General features: G+C 47.4%; 1 protein-coding gene across 3 annotated transcripts in view; it reads right to left on the reverse strand.

Annotated features, from left to right (window-relative positions):
- The window catches only part of PPP1R16A (protein phosphatase 1 regulatory subunit 16A), a 37,746-nt gene extending 17,122 nt beyond the window's left edge, over positions 1-20,624 (reverse strand). Inside the window, exons 1-2 of one of the 3 annotated variants that reach the window (XM_027063584.2) lie at positions 20,468-20,598; positions 17,213-17,305 (exon numbers count right to left, since the gene is read on the reverse strand). The gene's annotated coding sequence lies outside the window, so the exon portion shown is untranslated. Of the gene's footprint in view, positions 1-17,212; positions 17,306-18,356; positions 18,524-20,467 lie in introns of those variants that run through there. The other 2 variants (XM_053208147.1, XM_027063583.2) reach the window with 2 other exon arrangements.
- Between the last annotated feature and the right edge of the window lie 428 nt (positions 20,625-21,052).

Below are 21,052 nucleotides of genomic sequence, written 5' to 3' on the forward strand. Positions count from 1 at the left end.
CCTGTCTCTCTCCAAAATAAACAAACATTAAAAAAAAATACTACACACCAATTTATGTATGAATAGCTTCAAAAATCCTTTTAACATTATTATCAAATTGAAACCAGCAATATATAAGAAGAATAATACGTCATGACCAAGTCGGGTATATTTCAAGAATAAAAAATTGGTTTAACACTTTAAAAATCAAAATACAATCAAATCAATAAAAGTAGAGAATGCATTTGGCAAAATCCAACATCTGATCATGATAAAAATCAAACAAACTTTGGGGCTCCTGGTGGCCAGTCAGTTGAGCATCTAACTCTTGATTTCAGCTCAAGTCACCATCCCAGGATCATGGGATCAAGCCTTGCATCAGGCTCTACACTGAGCGTGGAGCCTGCTTAAAATTCTCATTCTCTCTCTCTCTCTCTCTCTCTCTCTCTCTCTCTCTCTCTCCCCCCCCCTCTCTCTCCCCCTCAATTGCACTTTCTCTGTAAAATTAAACAAACAAAAAAACTTTGAAAACTAGGAATAGAAGGAAAATTCCTCAGCTAAATCATGCCTAATGGGAAAAGAATGAACACTTTCCTCCTAGGATCAGGAACACCAATCCTGTTCAACCTTGTACTAGAGGTCCCAGCCAGTGCACTAAGCCAAGAAACAAAAAGCATGCAAATTGGAAAGGAAAATGTAAGACTCTTTAGATTCAGAAAGCATGTAGAAAGGTATGTAGAAGATATGTAGAAAATCCTTAGGAGGGCACCAGGGGGCTCAGTTAAACAGCCAACTCTTGGGTTTCAGCTCAGGTCATGATCTCACAGTTTGGGGGTTTGAGCCCCGAGTCAGTCTCTACACTGACAGCACACAGCCTGCTTGGGATTCTCTCTCTCCCTCTCTCTCTGCCCCTCCCCCACTCGTGCTCTGTCTCTCTCAAAATAAATAAATAAGCTTAAGAAAATCCTTAGGTATCTACAATAGAGATACTAGAATAAAGAAGTATATTCAGCAAGGCTGTGAAATACAAGGACAATGTCAAAATTAACTGTATGTACTGGCAACGAACAACTGGAAAGTGTAAAATGTTCATTATTATTTACAAAATTGATATCACAAAGTATGGAATACTTTGATACTCCCTTCAAAAGGTAGAGCCTAGAGCGCCTGGGGGGCTCAGTTGGCTGAGTGTCCGACTTCGGCTCAGGTCATGATCTCACGGTTTGTGGGTTTGACCCCCGCGTCGGGCTCTGTGCTGACAGCTCGGAGCCTGGAGCCTGCTTTGGCTTCTGTGTCTCCCTCTCTCTCTGCCCCTCCCCCTATTCATACTCCATCTCTCTCTCAAAAATAAATAAATGTTAAAAAAAAATTAAAAACAAAAAAAGGTAGAGCCTAATCCACCTCTCCCTCAGTATGGGTTGGATTTAGTTACTCACTTCTTTTTTAAGTTTATTTATTTATTTTGAGAGAGGCAGAGCATGAGCAGGACAGTGGCAGAGAGAGAAGGAGAGAGAGAGAATTCCAAGCAGGCTCTACACTGTCAGTGCAGAACCCAATGTGGGACTCAAACTCACAAACCTCAAGATCAGGACCTAAGCCGAAATCAAGACACTCAACCAACTGAGCCACCCGGGAGCCCCTAGGTACTCACTTCTAACAAACAAAACAAAAGCAGAAATGGCAGTGGATAACTTCAGAGGTTAGGTCATAAAAGGTCATGCAGCCTCTTGCTTGCCCTCTCTTGGATCTCTGAGGCTGGAGGAAATTAGCTAGTATGCTGAGGCACTTGAGGAGTCTATGGAAAAGCCCATGGGCGAGAGCTGGGGACAGCTAGCTTGTGAGCAGGTCCTCCGGCCCCAGTCCAGCCCTCAGCTGATGCAGCCCTGGCTATCCTAACGCAACCACAAGATAACTTGAACGGGAACCACCTAGCTAAGCCATTTTTGAATTCCTGACCTACAGCAGCTGTTAGATAACAAATGTCTGTTTCTCAAGCCCCTATCTTTTAGGGTAACGTGATACACATCAATAAACAATACAGTGTGAAAATTAATAAAACGAAACCTTATTTAGAATGGAGTCTGGCGGCCAGCAGAGGGAGCTCTCGTGTCAATTACGCACCCACCAGGAGCCTTCCAGGGGGCTACTGCTTTCCTGCCTCTGCCTGCCGCAGGACTTTTAGTTGCCAACAGCCCCTCCTCCTCACCCCCTTTCCTCCCTAAAGAGCCTTGCTCTCCTGTGCTTTGCAGACCTGCCTGTGCTTCTGACAGAGCTTTCTTGTCCCGGGATGCAATTCCCTGCTATTCCCAAATAAACCCATTTTCACGGATAAAATAAGTGGCAGTTTGGGGCGCCTGGGTGGCTCAGTCGGTTAAGCGTCCGACTTTGGCTCAGGTCATGATCTCGCGGTCTGTGGGTTCGAGCCCCGCGTCGGGCTCTGCGCTGACAGCTCAGAGCCTGGAGCTTGCTTCAGATTCTGTGTCTCCCTCTCTCTCTGACCCTCCCCCGTTCATGCTGTCTCTCCCTGTCTCAAAAATAAATAAATACTTTAAAAAAAAAAAAAAAGTGGCAGTTTTATCTTTAAGGTTAACGTTACTTGGTGATCAGAAGTGAGGCCCGGAAGACCCCCAACAAATCTGAGGCTGTTGGGCAAGCAGGTACTCGTACCCACAGCGCCAACTGAGCTCAGTGCTTTCTTACCCACCCTGAAGTGTGAGGGGAAATTTTCTCCTGGATTCCAAGCTCTCCTCTCTGTTCGAGCTCTCAATGCTGTTCAGTGTCTGTTTCAAGGCCTTGTTTTTTTCTGAGAATAACCCATTTGGCCTCAGTCTGACTCCCACTTGGAACCAGACTGAACCATGCTGGCCTTTGGTCTGATTCCTTCTGGAGCCAGGCTGTTCCCACTGAAAGTGTGCTGTTTAGGGATTATTCTCTTTGCTCTAGAGAAAAGCCTCTAAGAAATGGGATCCTAGGGATCATAAGTGCTTTGAGAATGTCCTCCCTACTGGTTTTAAGTTTGAAAACTATGGTCTCAGGGCACCCAGGTGGCTCATCTGGTTAAGCATCCAACTCTTAATTTCGGCTCAGCTCATGATCTCACAGTTCGTGAGTTTGAGCCCCACGTCAGGCTCTGTGCTGACAGAGCAGAGTCTGCTTGGAATTCTCTCTCTCTCTCTCTCTCTCTCTCTGCCTCTCTGCTGTGCTCACTCTCTCTCAAAATAAACAAACATTTAAAAACTATGGTCTCAGGTGGCTCAGTTGGTCAAGCATCCGACTTTGGCTCAGGTCATGATCTCATGGCTCGTGAGTTCGAGCCCCCGGTTGGGCTCTGGGCTGATAGCTCAGAGCCTGGAGCCTGCTTCAGTTTCTGCCTGTGTGTGTGTGTGTGTGTGTGTGTGTGTGTGGTGTGTGTGTGTCTCTATCTGCCCTTCCCCCACCTCATGCTCTGTCTCTCTGTCTCAAAAATAAAGAAACAATAAAAAAAAATTATAAAATAAGGGGGGGGGGGGCACCTGGGTGGCTCAGTTGGTTGGGCGTCCAACTTCAGCTCAGGTCATGATCTCACAGGTTCGAGAGTTCGAGCCCCACATCAGGCTCTGTGCTGACAGCTCAATGTCCGGAGCCTGCTTCAGATTCTATGTCTCCCTCTCTCTCTCTGCCCCTCCCCTGCTTGTGCTCTGTCTCTGTCTCTGTCTCTCAAAAAGTGAATAAACGTTAAAAAAAATATTTAAAAAAATAAATAAAAATAAAAACTATGGTCTCTCCACATGCTCATTTATAAGTAAATGGACTGACTTAACCAAAAGTAATTTAGAACTTTAATGGCCATTATGGGGAAGGGAGGGGAAGGGAGGGAAAGGGAGGGGAAGGGAAGGGAAAGGAGATACTCTGAATGGGATGCCTACTTTATTTTTATTTTATTTTATTTTATTTTATTTTATTTTATTTTATTTTTATTAATTTTTGAGGCAGAGAGAGACAGAGCATGAGCAGGGGAGGGGCAGAGAGAGAGGGAGACACAGAATCTGAACCAGGCTCCAGGCTCTGAGCTGTCAGCACAGAGCGTTGCCGACACGGGGCTCGAACTCACAGGGTGTGAGATCATGAGCTGAGCTGAAGTCAGACACTTAACTGACCGAGCTACCCAGGCGCCCCAGGGATGCCTACTTTATTATTTAAAAAATATATATTTTTTAATGTTTATTTATTTTTGACAGATAGAGAGACAGAGCATGAGCAGGGGAGGGCAGAGAGAGAGGGAGACACAGAATCTGAAGCAGGCTCCAGACTCTGAGCCGTCAGCACAGAATCCGACGCAGGGCTCGAACCCACAGACCGCGAGATCATGACCTCAGCTGAAGTCAGACGCTCAACCAACTGAGCCACCCAGGCACCCCTTGGGATGCCTACTTTAAATGGTATCTTGAGGCTCCCAAATGTTTTCGGGATTCTAAATTTGCCTCTTTGAAAAATACCATTTTGGGCACTGGGGTGGCTCAATCAGTTGACTGTCTGACTTCAGCTCAGGTCATGATCTCATGGCTTCAGAGTTCGAGCCCCGTATCAGGCTGTCTGCTGTCAGTGCTGAGCCTGCTTCAGATCCTCTGTCCCCCACTGCTCTCCGTCCTCTGCCCCTCTCCTGCTCACACCTTCTCTCTCAAAAATAAATAAACATTACAAAAAAGAAAAGAAAGATACTATTTCTCTTTTAAATTTATTCATTTATTTTGAGAGAGAGAGAGAGAGCACCCACACGCAGAGGAGGGGCAGAGAGAGAGGGGGAGAGAGAGAGAATCCCAAGCAGGCTCCACACTGTCAGCATGGAGCCCGACTCAAGGCTCAAACTCACTGGCCAGGACACCATGACCTGAGCGAGATCAAGAGACTGACACTTAACTGATGGGCCCACCCAGGCGCACCGAAAAATACTGTTTCTAAGTTAACTGAGGCAAACCAACAATTAACAGGAGTCACAATGGCTTCTGAGGCCTCCTGCCCCCTCCCCATCCTCTTTGTCTGCAGACGCAGCAGCTACTTACGCCCAGTGCTTTTTTCCTCTCTCTGCCAAACCTCCCTTTTCCTTTGAACCTCTCCCCTCTCCCTCCTCTCCTGAACCTATTAAAACTTGGCCCTTCAAAGTTAAGTCTTCTGGGGGCGCCTGGGTGGCTCAGGGGGTTGAGCATCCGACTGTTGATTTCAGCTCAAGTCATGATCCGAGGGTTGTGGGTTCGAGCCCCGTGTAAGGCTCTGTGCTGACAGCACGGAACCTGCTTGAGATTCTCACGCTCTCCCTCTCTCTCTGCCCCTCCCCACCCTCTCTCCTCCATTCTCTCTCTCTCAAAATAAATAAATAAACATTAAAAACAAAAAGTAAAGTAACTGAAGACTCTCCTGGGTTTGCTGAAGAGTTTAACATAGTGATTCAAACTTCTCTACCTGGTCTCTCAGATTTTTATCAATTAGGCCACATATATTGGTGAATGCCAGGCCAAATGTAGGATAAAGCTAGCCAAAAGGGAACATCCTGAAGGGATTTTAGAGAAACAAACCCCTAGCTGTGGGCAAGATACCAGCACACTAGCTAGAAACCGCTACAGAGCAAGGACAGGTGAGCCAAATTTGGACTCTTAACTGCCAGAGCCACCCAGATGGCCCTCAACAGCTTTTCTCAAGCCTGCAGACTGGAATAAAAGTCAGGCTTGTACACAGAAGCCTGATGAACCTGTTCATAATTACAACTGGCTCCAAACTGTCTTTAAAAAAAATTCTGGTCCTCCTTCAGCAACTGGATCCACCCAGGGAGCGCTCAACTCTGCGGTTACAAACAGGCTAAAGTGGTCTTTCTCCTTTAGTTAAAAGGACCAGGACGCAACGATGTCAGCCCCAGATTTAATCTGGCAGACCACATCAGTCATATGCTAGATGAGTCACATAAAAGAAAGACCAATAAAATTCTTAATTTTCAACTCTGGGAAAGAAGCTCCCGGAACAAACCAAACCCCTCAAGTCTCTGTTGTCACCGCAGAGTGCCAGGACACCGGCAGAGCACTCCAGGTGCCCTCAGCCCTCTCGCCAGCCTTTGCAAAGTCCTCATTCCCCATGGTGGGGCTCCGAGGGACTACAAGGCTCTTCACAGCCCTCCCTCTTGTGATCAGCTTGCAGAAACCACTCCATAGATCAGGAATGAATGTTTCTGTCCTAACGGACAGCACAGCTACAATCCTGGTGCCCGGCTACCTGCCTCGAGGTACTCAAACAGCTCAGACAGTGGGGGTCTCTAATAAACTTCTAATAAACCTATCTCTGAGCCCACTCTCTGTCTAGGCCTCTGAGAGACACCTACCCTTTTCTCCTTAGTTCTTCCAACCTATTCAGTTATTGGATTGAGGTCTTAGAAAAGTATCATGCCAGAATTTTTTCTCACAAAGGAGGGAAATAATTCTAGGATTTTACAACAGTAATCAAAATAGCCAACCAGGCCAGTTAAATCACGCTTTGCTGTCTTTTATTTTCTGTTTCTGACTCTCACTGCCACCCTGTTTATGGGCAAAATCCTCAACTGATATTTGCAGAATCCACAAGGCACCTCCCCTCAAGATTCCAATAGATCCCTCGAGGGGTGTCTGGGGGGCTTGGGTCATGATCTCACGGTTTGTGAGCTCGAGCCCCACGTGGGGTTCTGTGCCGACAGCTCAGAGCCTGGAGCCTGCTTCAGATTCTGTGTCTCCCTCTCTCTTTGCCCCTCTTGCACTCATGCATTTTCTCTCTCTCTCAAAAATAAATAAATAAGTAAATAAATAAATACACAAACGTTTAAAAAAAAAAATAGGTCACCTCAAACCCTCTCCCCAGAATTAATACCTATAGGTAAGCCCTGGAAGGCATCAAGCCCATAACAGGTTAGGAGGCTTAGGGCCCCATCATCCCCTGCACTAGTCCCTGTAATACCATTTTACCTGCAAGAAAACCCAATGGCCACAGAAGGGAAGTTTGCCCAGAACCTCCCAGCAATAAATAACACTGTTGTCCCTCAACACCCTCTTGTTCCTAACGCACATGTGCTAACGTCCATTCCCAATGAAAGCAAATTTTTCACTGTAATTGACCCAAGAGTACATTTAGTTTTCTAGCCGATAAGGATAGCCAGCCAGAATCTGTTTCCCTTCACTTGGGAAGAACAGGAATCCGCCTGGACGGCAATGCCCTAGGCCTACAGAGACTTCTTCTTACTTTTCACAACCCTTAAAAGCCAATTTGGATGACAGCAAGTTTTCTGCAGGCTCTACTTTGTCGCAACGTGTAGATGGTTTGCTTCCCTGCTCCCCTCCTCCTGCCACTCCACAGGAGACAGCATCCACACGCTGAAACTTCTGGCCTTAAAGAGACATCAAGTGGGAATGCAAGCTGGTGCAGCCGCTCTGGAAAACAGTCTGGAGGTTCCTCGAAAAACTAAAAATAGAACTACCCCACGACCCAGCAATGGCACCGCGAGGCATTTACCCACGGGATGTGCTGTTTCAAAGGGACACATGCGCCCCCGTGTTTATAGCAGCACTATCGCCAAGAGCCAAAGTATGGAAAGAGCCCAAATGTCCATCGGTGGATGAATGGATAAAGATGACGTGGTTTATATATACAATGGAGCATCACTCGGCCATCAAAAAGAATGAAATCTTGCCATTGGCAACTACGTGGATGGAACGGGAGGGTATTATGCTAAGCGAAATTAGTCAGAAAGACAAATATCATATGACTTCACTCATGAAGACTTTAAGAGGCAAAACAGAGGAACATAAAGGAAGGGAAACAAAAAGAATATAAAAACAGGGAGGGGGATAAAACATAAGAGACTCATAAATATGGAGAACAGAGGGTGACTGGAGGGGTTGTGGGAGGAGAGATGGGCTAATTGGGTAAGGGGCATTAAGAAATCCACTCCTGAAATCATTGTTGCACTATATGCTAACTAATTTGGATGTAAATTATTTTAAAAATTAAATAAGTAAAATAAAATAATGTTCAATCTCCAAATTAAAACAAAAAGAGAGAGAGAGAGAGAGAGAGAGAGAGAGAGAGACAGTCTCCCTGAACCCCACAAAAAACCTTCAATTTGCTCAAACTCAGGTTCAAAACTTTGGGCATCTGATCTTGAAGCAAGATCAAATTTGGACCCAGACAAAACCCCTCATGACTGCTTAATGCTGACAGATCACCTTCTGACCCCCATGACAATTTGCAGGAAACTCCTTTAGCCAATGCAGATGTTTCATAGTCTACTAATGGTTCTTAAAGGATGAAAATGGGACTGGCTGGCTCAGTCAGTGGACCATGTGACTCTTGATCTTAAGGTCATAGGTTCAAGCCCCACGTTGGGTGTAGAGATTATTTAAAATTTTTTTAAAAATCTTAAAAAAAAAAAAAAAGAACGGGGCGTCGGTGGCTCAGTCGGTCGAGCATCTGACTTTGGCTCAGGTCATGATCTTGCAGTCTGGTCTGTGGGTTCGAGCCCCACAAGGGGCTCCGTGCTGACAGCTCAGAGTCCGGAGCCTGCTTCAGATTCTGAGTCTCCCTCTCTCTCTGCCCCTCCCCTGCTCGCGCTCTGTCTCTTTCTGTCTTTGTCTCTGTCTCTCTCTCTCTCAAACATTAATAAACATTTTTTTTAAATGTTAAAACGATAAAGGATGAAAATGGTAAATATGGTGCTGGGTATACTATTGCACCCTCTTGAAGTCACTGAGATGGCACCTTGACCTCCGGCCACTCCAACACGATAGCCTGAGCTCTGCAGCTTACTCTAGCTTGTATCTTCATCCATGACAAAACCAGAAACATTTTCCATAGAAAAAAATGCTGCTTTCAAGGAAACCAATGGCCAAAACCTTCGTCATGGTCCAAAAGGATGTTCTCCCAAATGATGATTTGGAAAAGTTGATAAGAGATATCCAAGAATTGGCCCCAGAGATGAAAAACAGTATTGGAAATCTAGTAATTACTGGCTCAACAAGAAGAGAACTCTGGTTTGAACCAAATAACAATCCAGCCTTCCCAGAGATTCTAAAGTTCGCACTACCTCCCTCCATACATGCATTAAATCATGGTCTACTGACAGAATGGTAGCATTCATGAACCACTATCTGTGGAGAAATAGAAGAAAGGGTGCCCATAGCGTCTACCTTGCTTTCCCACCAATCCAAAGTATAATCCAGGGAAATCTGTTCACACAAGTGGATTTCACACAGCTTTCCCATCTCACAGGTATAAATATATATGTTTTAGTCATGGTTTGTATGGTTTCTCACTGGACCAAAGCTTTCTTTTCTAGACGGGCCAATGCTTCTTCTGTGGCTAAAATTCTATTAGAAAAGGGAGCGCCTGGGTGGCTCAGTCGGTTAAGCGTCTGACTTCAGCTCAGGTCATGATCTCAAGGTTCATGGGTTCTAGCCCCGTGTCAGGCTCTGTGCTGACAGCTCAGAGCCTGGAGCCTGCTTCAGATTCTGTGTCTCCCTCTCTCTCTGTTCCTCCCCTGCTCATGCTCTGTCTCTCTCTCAACAATAAATAAACATTAAAAAAAAAAAATTACATTCTATTAGAAAAGATTATCCCTACCCAGGGATCTCCTCTTGAACTTTGCAGTCATCAGGGAACTCATTTCACTGGCCAGTTCAACAACACATTCAGTTTGTACCCCACCTTCAATCCTCAGACTTGGCTGGATGTACTAACTGTGGCATTGAAACTCAACTAGCACAGTTGGTAGGGACCCTCCAAGTACCTTGGCTAAAAGCATTGCCATTAGTCCTTCTAAACCTCAGATTCACTCCCTTGGAAACTCACAAGTTTTTAGCCTTTGAGGTAGTCATAAGACATCCAGTGCACTTGGCTTCTCCCTCCTTTGACTGACAGTTGAAAAAAGAAGATGTATTTCAATATTGTAAAGCTATAATTGCTTCTAATAAAAGCAACCATGCTTTGGGGAGCCTGGCTGGCTCAGTTGGTAGAGCATGTGACTCTTGATCTCGGGGTTATGAGTTTGAGCCCCACACTGGGTGTAGAAATTACTTAAACAAAAATGAATAAAATCTTGGGGCGCCTGGGTGGCACAGTCGGTTAAGCGTCCGACTTCAGCCAGGTCACGATCTCGCGGTCCGTGAGTTCGAGCCCCGCGTCGGGCTCTGGGCTGGTGATGGCTCAGAGCCTGGAGCCTGTTTCCGATTCTGTGTCTCCCTCTCTCTCTGCCCCTCCCCCGTTCATGCTCTGTCTCTCTCTGTCCCAAAAATAAATAAACGTTGAAAAAAAAAATGAATAAAATCCTTAAAGAAAGAAAAAAGAAGTAACCATGCTTTGATAATCTCTTCACCGTGCATTCCCAGGAGACAATGACCTGGAGCATCACACCTTGTAACCTGAACATTTTAGACTCTAACTTCTCTGAAAAGGCCCTTATCAGGTCCTGTAACCACCCTTTGTTCACCAAAGTCTTCGGAAGAGACTCTTGGATTCACGTGATACATCTAAAGAAAGGACCAGAGCCTGCCTAGCCCTGCACATCTGGTCACCTGGAATAAAGACCCCCCCCCAAACTGAGGCAGACGGCATCTGAAGAGACAGCTTTCCTAAGATGTCCAGACTAGGCCTCTGTACCTTTTTCTCACTGTTGTTTCTTATCTCTTTTTCATGGAAAGACAATGCCCTTGTCTGCATTTCCCAAGCCCTTGGGAAAGGGGGAAACTTCTATGATTATGGCCCTTCAGAAACAACCTCACCGTGATCCCATGAGAAATTAATTTTTCACTTGCTTTTTCTGAAGGGCTAGAAGGTTCAGAATTCACAAAAGTCTTCTTTCAACTGAAATATTAACTGACTTTGGATTCTTATTCAAATTCACGTCTCTGAATTTGCAACCCTATAGGCTATACTATCTGATCTGTAACACGTTTAGTTCCAAACAATTCTTTTGAGATAACAATTCTGTTTTAAACCATCTTTGAAGTTTTGCTGTTTTGCACAAAATTCATCAGCTATCGCTTCATGTTTATACCGTCACTGCACCTTCTCAAATGCACCTGGTTAGTTCCTCAGCGTGCTCCTCTGCCTTCATGAAGGTCTAGGTGGAGACCTCCAGGGGTATCTGGGGGTCTCAGTCGGTATCTGGGGGTCTTGATTTCGGCTCAGGTCACGATCTCACAGTTCGTGGGATTGAGCTCTGTGTTGGGATGTGCACGCGCACTTGGTCTCTCTCAAAATAAACACTAAAAAAAAGCGGGGGGTGGGGTCACCTGGGTGGCTCAGTCAGTTAAGCATCCGACTTCGGCTCAGGTCATGATCTTGCGGTTTGGGAATTGGAGCCCCGCATTGGGCTCCGTGCTGACAGCTCAGAGCCTGAAGCCTGGTTCAGATTGTGTCTCCCTCTCTCTCTCTCTGCCCATCCCCCACTCTCACTCTGTCTCTCTCTCTTTCTCTCAAAAATAAATAAACATTTTTGGCACAAAAACAGACACTCAGATCAATGGAACAGAATAGAGAACCCAGAAATGGACTCACAAACGTATGGCCAACTAATCTTTGACGAAGCAGTAAAGAATAGCCAATGGAATAAGGACAGTCTCTTCAGCAAGTGGTGCTGGGAAAACTGGACAGCAACATGCAGAAGAATGAACCTGGACCACTTTCTTACACCAGACACAAAAATAAACTCAAAATGGATGAAAGGCCTAAATGTAAGACAGGAAACCATCAAAATCCTCAAGGAGAAAGCAGGCAAAAACTTCTTTGATTTTGGCCACAGCAACTTCTTACTCAACACGTCTCTGGAAGCAAGGGAAACAGAAGCAAAAATGAACTATTGGGACCTCATCAAAATAAAAAGCTTCTGCACAGCAAAGGAAACAATCAGCAAAACTAAAAGGCAACCGACACAATGGGAGAAGATATTTGCAAACGACATATCAGATAAAGGGTTAGTATCCAAAATCTAGAAAGAACTTGTCAAACTCAGCACCCAAAAAACAATCCAGTGAAGAAATGGGCAAAAGACATGAATAGACACTTCTCCAAATAAGACATCCAGATGGCCAACTGACACATGAAAAAATGCTTATCATCACTCATCATCAGGAAAATACAAATCAAAACCACAATGAGATGATACCACCTCACACCTGTCAGAATGGCTAACATTAACAACTCAGGCAACAACAGATGTTGGCAAGGATGCGAGGATGCGGAGAAAGAGGATCTCTTTTGCATTGTTGGTGGCAATGCAAGCTGGTGCAGCCAACTCTGGAAAAACAGTCTGGAGGTTCCTCAAAAAATTAAAAATAGAACTACCCTATGACCCAGCAATTGCACTACTAGGTATTTACCCAAGGGATACAGGTATGCTGTTTTGAAGGGACACATGCACCCCAATGTTTAGAGCAGTGCTATCACCAATAGCCAAAGTATGGAAAGAGCCCAAATGTCCATTGATGGATGAATGGATAAAGAAGATGTGGGGGCGCCTGGGTGGCTCAGTCTGTTGGGCGTCCAACTTCGGCTCAGGTCATGATCTCGTGGTTCATGAGTTCGAGCCCCCACTTCGGGCTCCATGCTCACAGCTTGGAGCCTGGAGCCTGTTTTGGATTCTGTGTCTCCCTCTCTCTCTACTCCTCCCCTGCTTGCACCCTATCTCTCTCTCAAAAATAAATAAACATTAAAAAAAAAGCTTAAAAAAATATGGGGGCGCCTGGGTGGCTCAGTTGGGTAAGGCTCAGGTCATGAGCTCACGGTTCATGAGTTTGAGCCCCACACCAGGCTCCATGCTGATGGTGTGAAGCCTGCTTGGGATTCTCTCTCTCTCTCCCTGTCTCTCTGCCCCTCCTCTGCTCTAACTCTCTCTCAAAATAAATAAATAAACTTAAACAAATTTTTTAATAAAAAAAATATATGGAAGACAGATGGGAAGTACCTTTGAGTTCTCTGTCCTAACCTTCTTTGTTACTCAAATGTGGCCTTAAGTGAAATGCTGTGCAGTTTCCTTCTCACATAGGACATGACGATCAGGAAAAGTCTTCCCTGGTACTAAGGGGCAAAACCAGCAAATGTGGAGAACCTGCCTCTTGATTAGTGACGCCTGCAAAGAGAGATTTTAATCAAAAGGGGATGTGAGGATCAGTAATGAGAAGGCAGTCGGAAGGCCAGCAGGGGGAGCCCTCGCTGACCCCGCCCCACTGCTCGTCAATTGCACATCTCTTAGGAGGAGACAAACCGTGCCCAGCCTTACTGCTTTACTACCCTAGCAAGAAGATTTCATTCTCCTGCAGCAATAGCCCAGCCAATGATAAGCCAGTATACTTACAACCCCCAGTTTACTCCAACCCCCCTCTCCTCTATAAAACGGCGGTCCTCTGCTTTGCTCTATTCCTCCCCTTCCTTGTGTACACTTGCCTATGGCTTGCTTGTCCCAGATTGCAATTCTCTGCTATACACAAATAAACACAAATTTTTGCTGGCAAAATAAATGCATTTTTACTTTTATGGTTAACAACCGAGAACTAAATAAATGTAGAAATATACTATTTTCTATATTGTTAAAATATCAATTCTCCCCAAAATAGATCTAAAGCTTCAATACAATCCCAGAGAGCCATTTGGAAAAACTGACAAGCTAATTCTAAAATTTATATAGAACTGCTTAATATCTTGAAGAGCCAAAATGACTTGAAAAAGAGAAGAAGCTGGGCGCCCAGGTGGCTCAGTTGGTTGAGCATCTGACTCTTGATTTCAGCTCAGGTCATGATCCCAGGGTCGTGGGATTGAGCCCCACATCAAGCTCTGCACTGATCAGGGAGCCTGCTTAAGATTCTCTCTCTCTCTCTCTCTCTCTCTCTCTCTCTCCCTCTGCCCCTCTTCCCCATTCATGCTCGCTCACTCTTTCTCTCTCTCAAATAAAAAAGAGAGAAGACAAGTTGGACAACTTACACTACTTGATCTCAAGAATTATTATAAAGCTCTAATAATCAGGTCTGTGGGATATTAGCATAGGATCAATGAACAACATAGAAAATTCCTGAAAATACACCCACGAATAAACTGTCAGTTGATTTTTTTTTTAATATTTATTTATTTTGAGAGACAGCAAGCGAGCGAGAGAGGAGGGGAGGGTCAGACAGAGAGAGAGAGAGAGACAAAGAGTGAGAGAATCCCAAGTGGGCTCTTTGCTGTCAGCACCCAGCCCGAGGTGGGGCTCGATCTCACAACCATGAGATCATGACCTGAGCTGAAATCAAGAACCGATGGTCAACTTAGCCACCCAGGTGCCCCTCAATTGATTTTTTTAATCAATTTTATTTTATTTTTTTAATTTACATCCAAATTAGTTAGCATATAGTGCAACAATGACTTCAGGAGTAGATTCCTTAATGCCCGTCCCCCATTTAGCCCATCCCCCCTCCCACAACCCCTCCAGTAACCCTCTGTTCTCCATATTTAAGAGTCTCTTATGCTTTGTCCCCATCCCTGTTTTTATATTATTTTTATTCCCTTCACTTATGTTCATCTGTTTTGTCTCTTAAAGTCTTCATGAGTGAAGTCATATGATATTTGTCTTTCTCTGACTAATTTCGCTTAGCATAATACCCTCCCGTTCCATCCACGTAGTTGCAAATGGCAAGATTTCATTCTTTTTGATGGCCGAGTGATGCTCCATTGTATATATAAACCACATCATCTTTATCCATTCATCCATCGATGGACATTTGGGCTCTTTCCATACTTTGGCTCTTGTCGATAGTGCTGCTATAAACACTGGGGTGCATGTGTCCCTTTGAAACAGCACACCTGCATCCCGTGGGTAAATGCCTAGTAGTGCAATTGCTGGGTCGTGGGGTAGTTCTATTTTTAGTTTTTTGAGGAACCTCCAGACTGTTTTCCAGAGTGGCTGCACCAGCTTGCATTCCCATCTCAATTGATTTTTAACAAAGATCTTAAGGTAACACAATGGGGAGAGGATGGTCTTCAAAACATGGTGCTAGAATGACAGCATATACATGTGGAAAACTAAGACCCTTTACCTCTACTCACACCATAAAGGAAAAAACACTGACAAACTGGACTTCATCAAAATTAAAAGTGTCCCCTGCTTAAGATCCTGGTAAGAAAATTAAAAGGCAAGCCATAGACTGTGGGAACAAATTTGCAACACACACACATATACATATATACATATACATACATATATATATATATATATATATGTACATATATATGTATATATACGGCAAAGAATTCGCATCCTGAATATGTAAAGAATTCTTAAAACTTGATAAGATAAACAATCCATATTGTAAGGGCAAAAGATTTGAACAGACACTTCACAAAAGAAGATATACAAATGGCCAGTAAAACACATTTGAAAAGATACTCAACACCATGGTCATTGGGGAAATGTAAAATAAAGTTTCAATGAGCTACCGTCTCACATCCACGAAAATGGCTAAACTTTAAAAGGATGGCAACACTGAACTGAGAACAAGGAACAACTGGGAACATAAAATGATAGCAAACGTTTTGGTAAATAATTTGGCACTTTCTTATGTAGTTACTTATACACTTCGACCCATCGTTTTTATCATTTCAGCAAGAGAAATAAACATACATCTACATATAGACTTGTATACATGAATATTCACAGCAGCTTTATTCACAATAGCCCCAAACTGGAGAGAAACGAAATGCTCATCGACAGACGTACCTATAGCTCAAATAACGGTATATCTATGCGGTGGAACCGCGCAGCAAAGAGTGACCTACTGATACCTGTACCACCTCAATTTCCAAAACATTATGCCTGGTGAAGGAAGTCAAACACAAAGTGTTCACTCCACGGCATTCCATTTACGTGAATTCTAAAAAAGGGACACTGAAGCTACAGAAACAGCAGATCAGTAGTTGCCTGGGGCCCAGTGGAGGGAGGACTGGCCACAGAGGAATGAGGGAACTTCTGAGGGTGGGAGAATGTTGTACATCTGGACTATGGTGGATTTACAAAGATGTGTACATCTACCAAAACCCAACAGACCACACTTAAAATAGATGTTTGATTATATGTAAGTTACACCTCAATAAAGTTTGATGTGAAAAAAAGTACCTATTCCCAAAGTTTTATCCTGGCCTCTACACCCTGTGTGGTCTGGCCCCTGCTGGCCTCGCCATCTCCTTGCACACCTCCCTCTCCACCTTCCACTCTATACCTGCTTCCTGCTTCCTGCTTTCTGCTTTCTACACCTCGGAAACCTCCAGCTCCAGAGACCACAGTGGCTGGGAGCTGAGTTCAGGAACCAGACTCAAACTCTGGGTTTGAAGCAGTGGGAAGCTGAGGAAACCGGTCAAGTTTCTTGACCTCTTTTCCTCAGTTTTCTTATCCATAAACGGAATGGTAATAGTCCTTTCTTCACAATGTCCTGAGGAGGATTCAGTGAGTTGGCGCAGCATTTTCGGTGTCTAGCACAGGGCTGGCATACTACTTCCTGCCATCTGGTTTTATACAGCCCATGAGCTAAGACTTACTTTTACATTTTTTAATAACTGGGAAAAAAGTATTTTTTGACACATGAAAATGATATGAAACTCAAATTTCAACATCGACGAATAAGGTTTTGTTGAAAGAGAACACTCGCATTTGTACTGTCTAGGGCTCCCTTCCCACAAAGTCGCAGACTTAGAAGCTGCATCGGAGACCACATGCCTGCAAAGCCTAAAGTATTTGCTATCCAGCTTTTCACAGAAAAAAACCACCACCGCCCTGCCAACCTCTGGTCTAGCATGTGTCCATCTTCAGCGTCAGTCCCACTTTGCATTAGCCGTTCCTTGTATCTGGAAGGGTCTTCCACCAGATCTTAGGGTAGCTTACTCCCTTTCTGTAACTCAGACTGCAACTGAACCATTACCTCCTTAGAGGTCTTCTGTGGTTACCTTGTCACTCTCCTCTTTTCACTCTGTTCTAACGTTTGCCATGTCCTTCCCCCCCATGTTCTTGGAACTGAACCTCATGCCTGACTCTCAGGAAGTGCTCAGTAACTGGGCTCCTGGCACTTCCTGACCGAAGGTAACCCAGGAGACTCTGAGCTTGTGGGGGAGCTGGTGTGATGGAAGAGACCATCACTCAGCGGCGCATATGGGTGTGTCAGGAGGTTCATCAGCCATGGCAAGGCTCTGCCCCCGGCCCTGATGCACAAGGAGGGACGTTGAAACCTACCTGTACAATGGGAGGGCTCTGCAGGAGACGGAGCCTTCATCTGAACCCTGGAGGCTCCCAGGGAGTCCCTTGCATCCACACCATCCTCCCTTCCTTCAAAACAGGAAGAGGTTCTGGTTAGGGGGGTGGGGGAGGTGAAGCTTACACAGCATATCACGCAAAGTCAACAAAACCATAATGGTCATATCAAAGAAAGGCCCAGGCCTCAGGGAATCCTGGGACGGCAAGTTGGGGCTGAGCGTGGAGAAGACACAGGCCTCTTCAAGCCACTCTGCACTCAGTGCAACCACCTCCACTCTGCAGCCCAGCCCCCTTCTATCTGCAGGGACCTTGAAGTCATCAGTTACTCCTCTGCCCAAGTCCAAATGCTTCTGGACCTCCATGGACCTCCCTATTCAAGCCAACTCCCATCCCTCCACCTCCCCCACACTCTCCTCTCCTTCACACTGAAACTTCCTTGAAGACTTATCCGCGGGCCTTATCTCCATGACCCCGCCTCCCACGCCTCCCACGTGCTCTCCGCCAGCACCAATGTGCTTTGTCTGTCACAGCTGCCAAGGAAGGACACAGCCCAGAATCCAACATCCCCCATCGGACCTTTTTATACCTGCCCTAACAGGGTGCCTGCTCCATGGGACCCTCTCCCCTGGGCATCTGGAGAGCCGGACATTCCTGTATCTCTCTGTCCTTCTTTCTCAGCTGCTCTGTTGATGAGAACTTGCCCAAGGTCACAGAGCTTAGAAGGGGTGGGGGAAGGTTTGTTCTCTCCCTTCCACCACCACACAAGAGTTAAGTATGGTGGCGGCATAACACACACATGGAAAAGTGCTCAGGGGTCAACCGAAGGGGCACAGGATGGGAACTAGTCTGCACAGACAGGTGAGTGTTATTCAGAAGCCCACGAGGAAGTTTCAAGAAGCAAAGTACAAGAATCAGATTTGCATTTCAGATCAATCACTCTAAGATGAGAAGAAGGGGGGCAAGGGGCTACAACAGAGCCAAGACCAGTGAGGGGCAACTGCTATGATCCCAGAGACAGGCTATGTGGTGGAAGGGATGGACAGGAAGAGCCAGAATCAAGAATATCTGGGAAGAAGTTCTGAGAGAGCCTGGAGGTGAGGGAAGAGCCTCCGAGATGTCTTACTTTGGCTAACGAGTGAACCGTGGCACAGGCACCAGGGTGGGGTGCTGCAGACAGCAAGGTGGAGTCACTCGGGTCCAGCGGGGGCCTGTGTCAAGCAGCGACACAGGCAGTGAAGGACACCGCCGCTACGAGATCTCGGCCAGACCAGCATCAGCGGACACCCCGGAACTGACGACAAGCAGAAGCAGAGGAGGTCCGCTGGGGCCCCGGGACCAACTAAACCCCCTTCAAAGGGGCAGACTTTTGCAGCAAACCGTCAGACTCTTCAGACACGACCCCTCTATGTGTGACCACCTCAAAAGGGCAGCTGCGGCCGAGGCCTCTGCCCGACCGGTCTCCGAACAGCCCCGAGACCCTTCAGGGCTTGAACGTCATGAGCAGTGAGTGCCGAGAGCTGGCTCGGACGGGACCGAGGCTTCCTCTCCACTGTGCGCCCGCAGACTGACTTGGCGTTTGACCCCCTTCCGTTGCCTGGTCTGTCGTGCGGCCTGTCTCGTGTTCTGCTCCGGGTGCCGTGGAAGAAGCCAAGTTAATCACGTGGCGAAATGTCCCTGCGTTTGGAACCCAGAACCTGCTCTATGATGGCGTCAGCCTTGTTGGGTGACTGAATAAAGCCGTCACTGTGGAAAGACACGACCCGTGTGTGCGCCTTCACAGCGTGCTCATGACAGCGCTCTCAGGGAGAGTGGGGACACATCAATGTTACCACTGCCGCCAAAATCCACCCAGCCAAATGCGCCCTTGTATTTGGTGTGCTATAGGCTGAAGTTCCCAAACACACACAGTGGAGACAGGCTGTCGGAAGAGAACAAGGACTCCAATCCTTAGAACACAGATCCCAGTGTAGAGCCTAGAGGCACAGCGGCCCTCTTCCTAGGTGCCTGGCAGGGAGAGCAAAGTCCAGGCACACCCCGAGCAGGTGAGGGATGAGGCCATGACTGACCAGCGGAGCCAGGGGAGGAGGCTCCAGCCAACAGGGAGGAAATCCAGCCCCTGCACAGGAAGGGAAGGGAGGAAGCACTTTCTAAAGCTTCCCCATCCCAGCTCTGAGCAAGAGCTTGGGGAGCAGAGAAAGGGGGACACAGCCTCACAATGAGGAGCCCAGAGGTAGCCTTTGTGCAAGCTCCTTCAGGCAGCCACCAGCCCCTTCCGTAACTTGGCCCGAGAGCTCCAGGCAGGGGCTCCCCTCGGTGCCCCTGAAGCGCACTAGGCAGCACAGCCAGGAGCACACAAGCCTCTTCAGCATTTCTGGGATTCAGGGAAACACACCAATCCTGCCCAGCGAGGACACCCACGAGGGCTCACTGCTCGGCCAAGACAGGGACTGACAAGGGCAGCACGGTGCTCCCACAGCCACCTCCCCCCTCAAGTTAAAGCTCCAGGAAAAGTAAGGCCGGAGCTTTGAGGAGGGCCAGCCCTTCTCAGGCTTCCCTGAGCCTGGCATGGCTCCATGCACGCCTCCCCTCTCTGCACCCATGGAAATTAATCCCACGGTTGCCTCAGCCTCTGCTCCAGGACCCAGAGGAGCCCAAACCAGTCACGGATACTCCGCCACGGGCCTGGAGCACACGGCCCGGCACTCTCCGCACGGCAGAGCTTCTCACTCTGACCCCAGTCTGTGAGGAGGAGCCCAGGATCCCCACGAGTGAGGTCACCCGAAGCCCTGAGAGGCTCCAGTTTCTCCTCTGGCCGAACTCCAAAGCCCACACAAAGCCCGGGCGTGTCACTCCCGCCGGCCTTCATTTCCTGGCTGCAAATGGAGATAAGTCTGGCGCTGCCCACCTGGCCAACAGGTTGCAAAAATGAAAACAACTCCACAGACAAAACGTGAAAAGCCCTACCGGCGGCCTTCACAGGCGGCCACTTCCAGAAGCCGGTCCTGACCCCTTGGCGCCCTCGGCACCCGACTGGAGCCTGGACAGACTTGTGCCCTGGGCCTGGCCTCTCCGTGTGCCGGCCAGACACGGCGCCCTGCCTTCGGTTACCTCTCACCTTGCTCTACCGCGCTCGTCTCCCCCCTGCCCGCTCAGCTCTGCCCCCCTCCCCCCGCCCCTCTCTCCCCCTGGCCGGGTCCCCTCTACCGCCGCAGGCCCCGGAAGTGCGCGCCTCACCTTCCGCCTCGCGCAGCCCGCCGCAGCGTAGACGACCAGATCCCGGCGATCGGTCAGTCGGCCCCGCGTTCCTCTGGGCGCCGCGGGGGCGGGCCCCGCGCCCGGCTCTCGCCATGGCAACGCTACACTTCCGGGCCGCACCGCCCAGAGCCGGAAGCCGCGGCGCCCCCTGGGAGCCAGGGGGCATGGCCGAGCTGCCAGGGGGCGGGGATTGCCCTTGGAGGTTGGCGGTCCGCGGTGTTGTGTGAACCTCTAGCAGGGGCATCCTCGGCGCGGATAGGGTGGAAAGGGCAAGCAGTCAAAAGGCTCTCGGGAGGCGGTCATCTATTTATGCTGAGCTTTTAAGGAAAAGTCGGGGTTCACCCGACAAAGCAGAGTCATCACGAACAGAGGGGGAAACATGCCTATAGGTGGAAGGACCCGGTGCATTGGAGCAACGGGAAGGTGGTGGTTTGGGAGAGCGGAGGAGAATGGTCAGATATGAGTAGTCCGGACACAAGGAGCCTTGAACGTCAAACCAAGCAAAGGAGGACCCGTAAGGGAGGGAGGGGTGACTTAAGACTTGTAGGAGAGAAAGACGTCTTT

Source organism: Acinonyx jubatus, chromosome F2, assembly GCF_027475565.1.
Source record: "Acinonyx jubatus isolate Ajub_Pintada_27869175 chromosome F2, VMU_Ajub_asm_v1.0, whole genome shotgun sequence".
NCBI lineage: Eukaryota > Metazoa > Chordata > Mammalia > Carnivora > Felidae > Acinonyx > Acinonyx jubatus.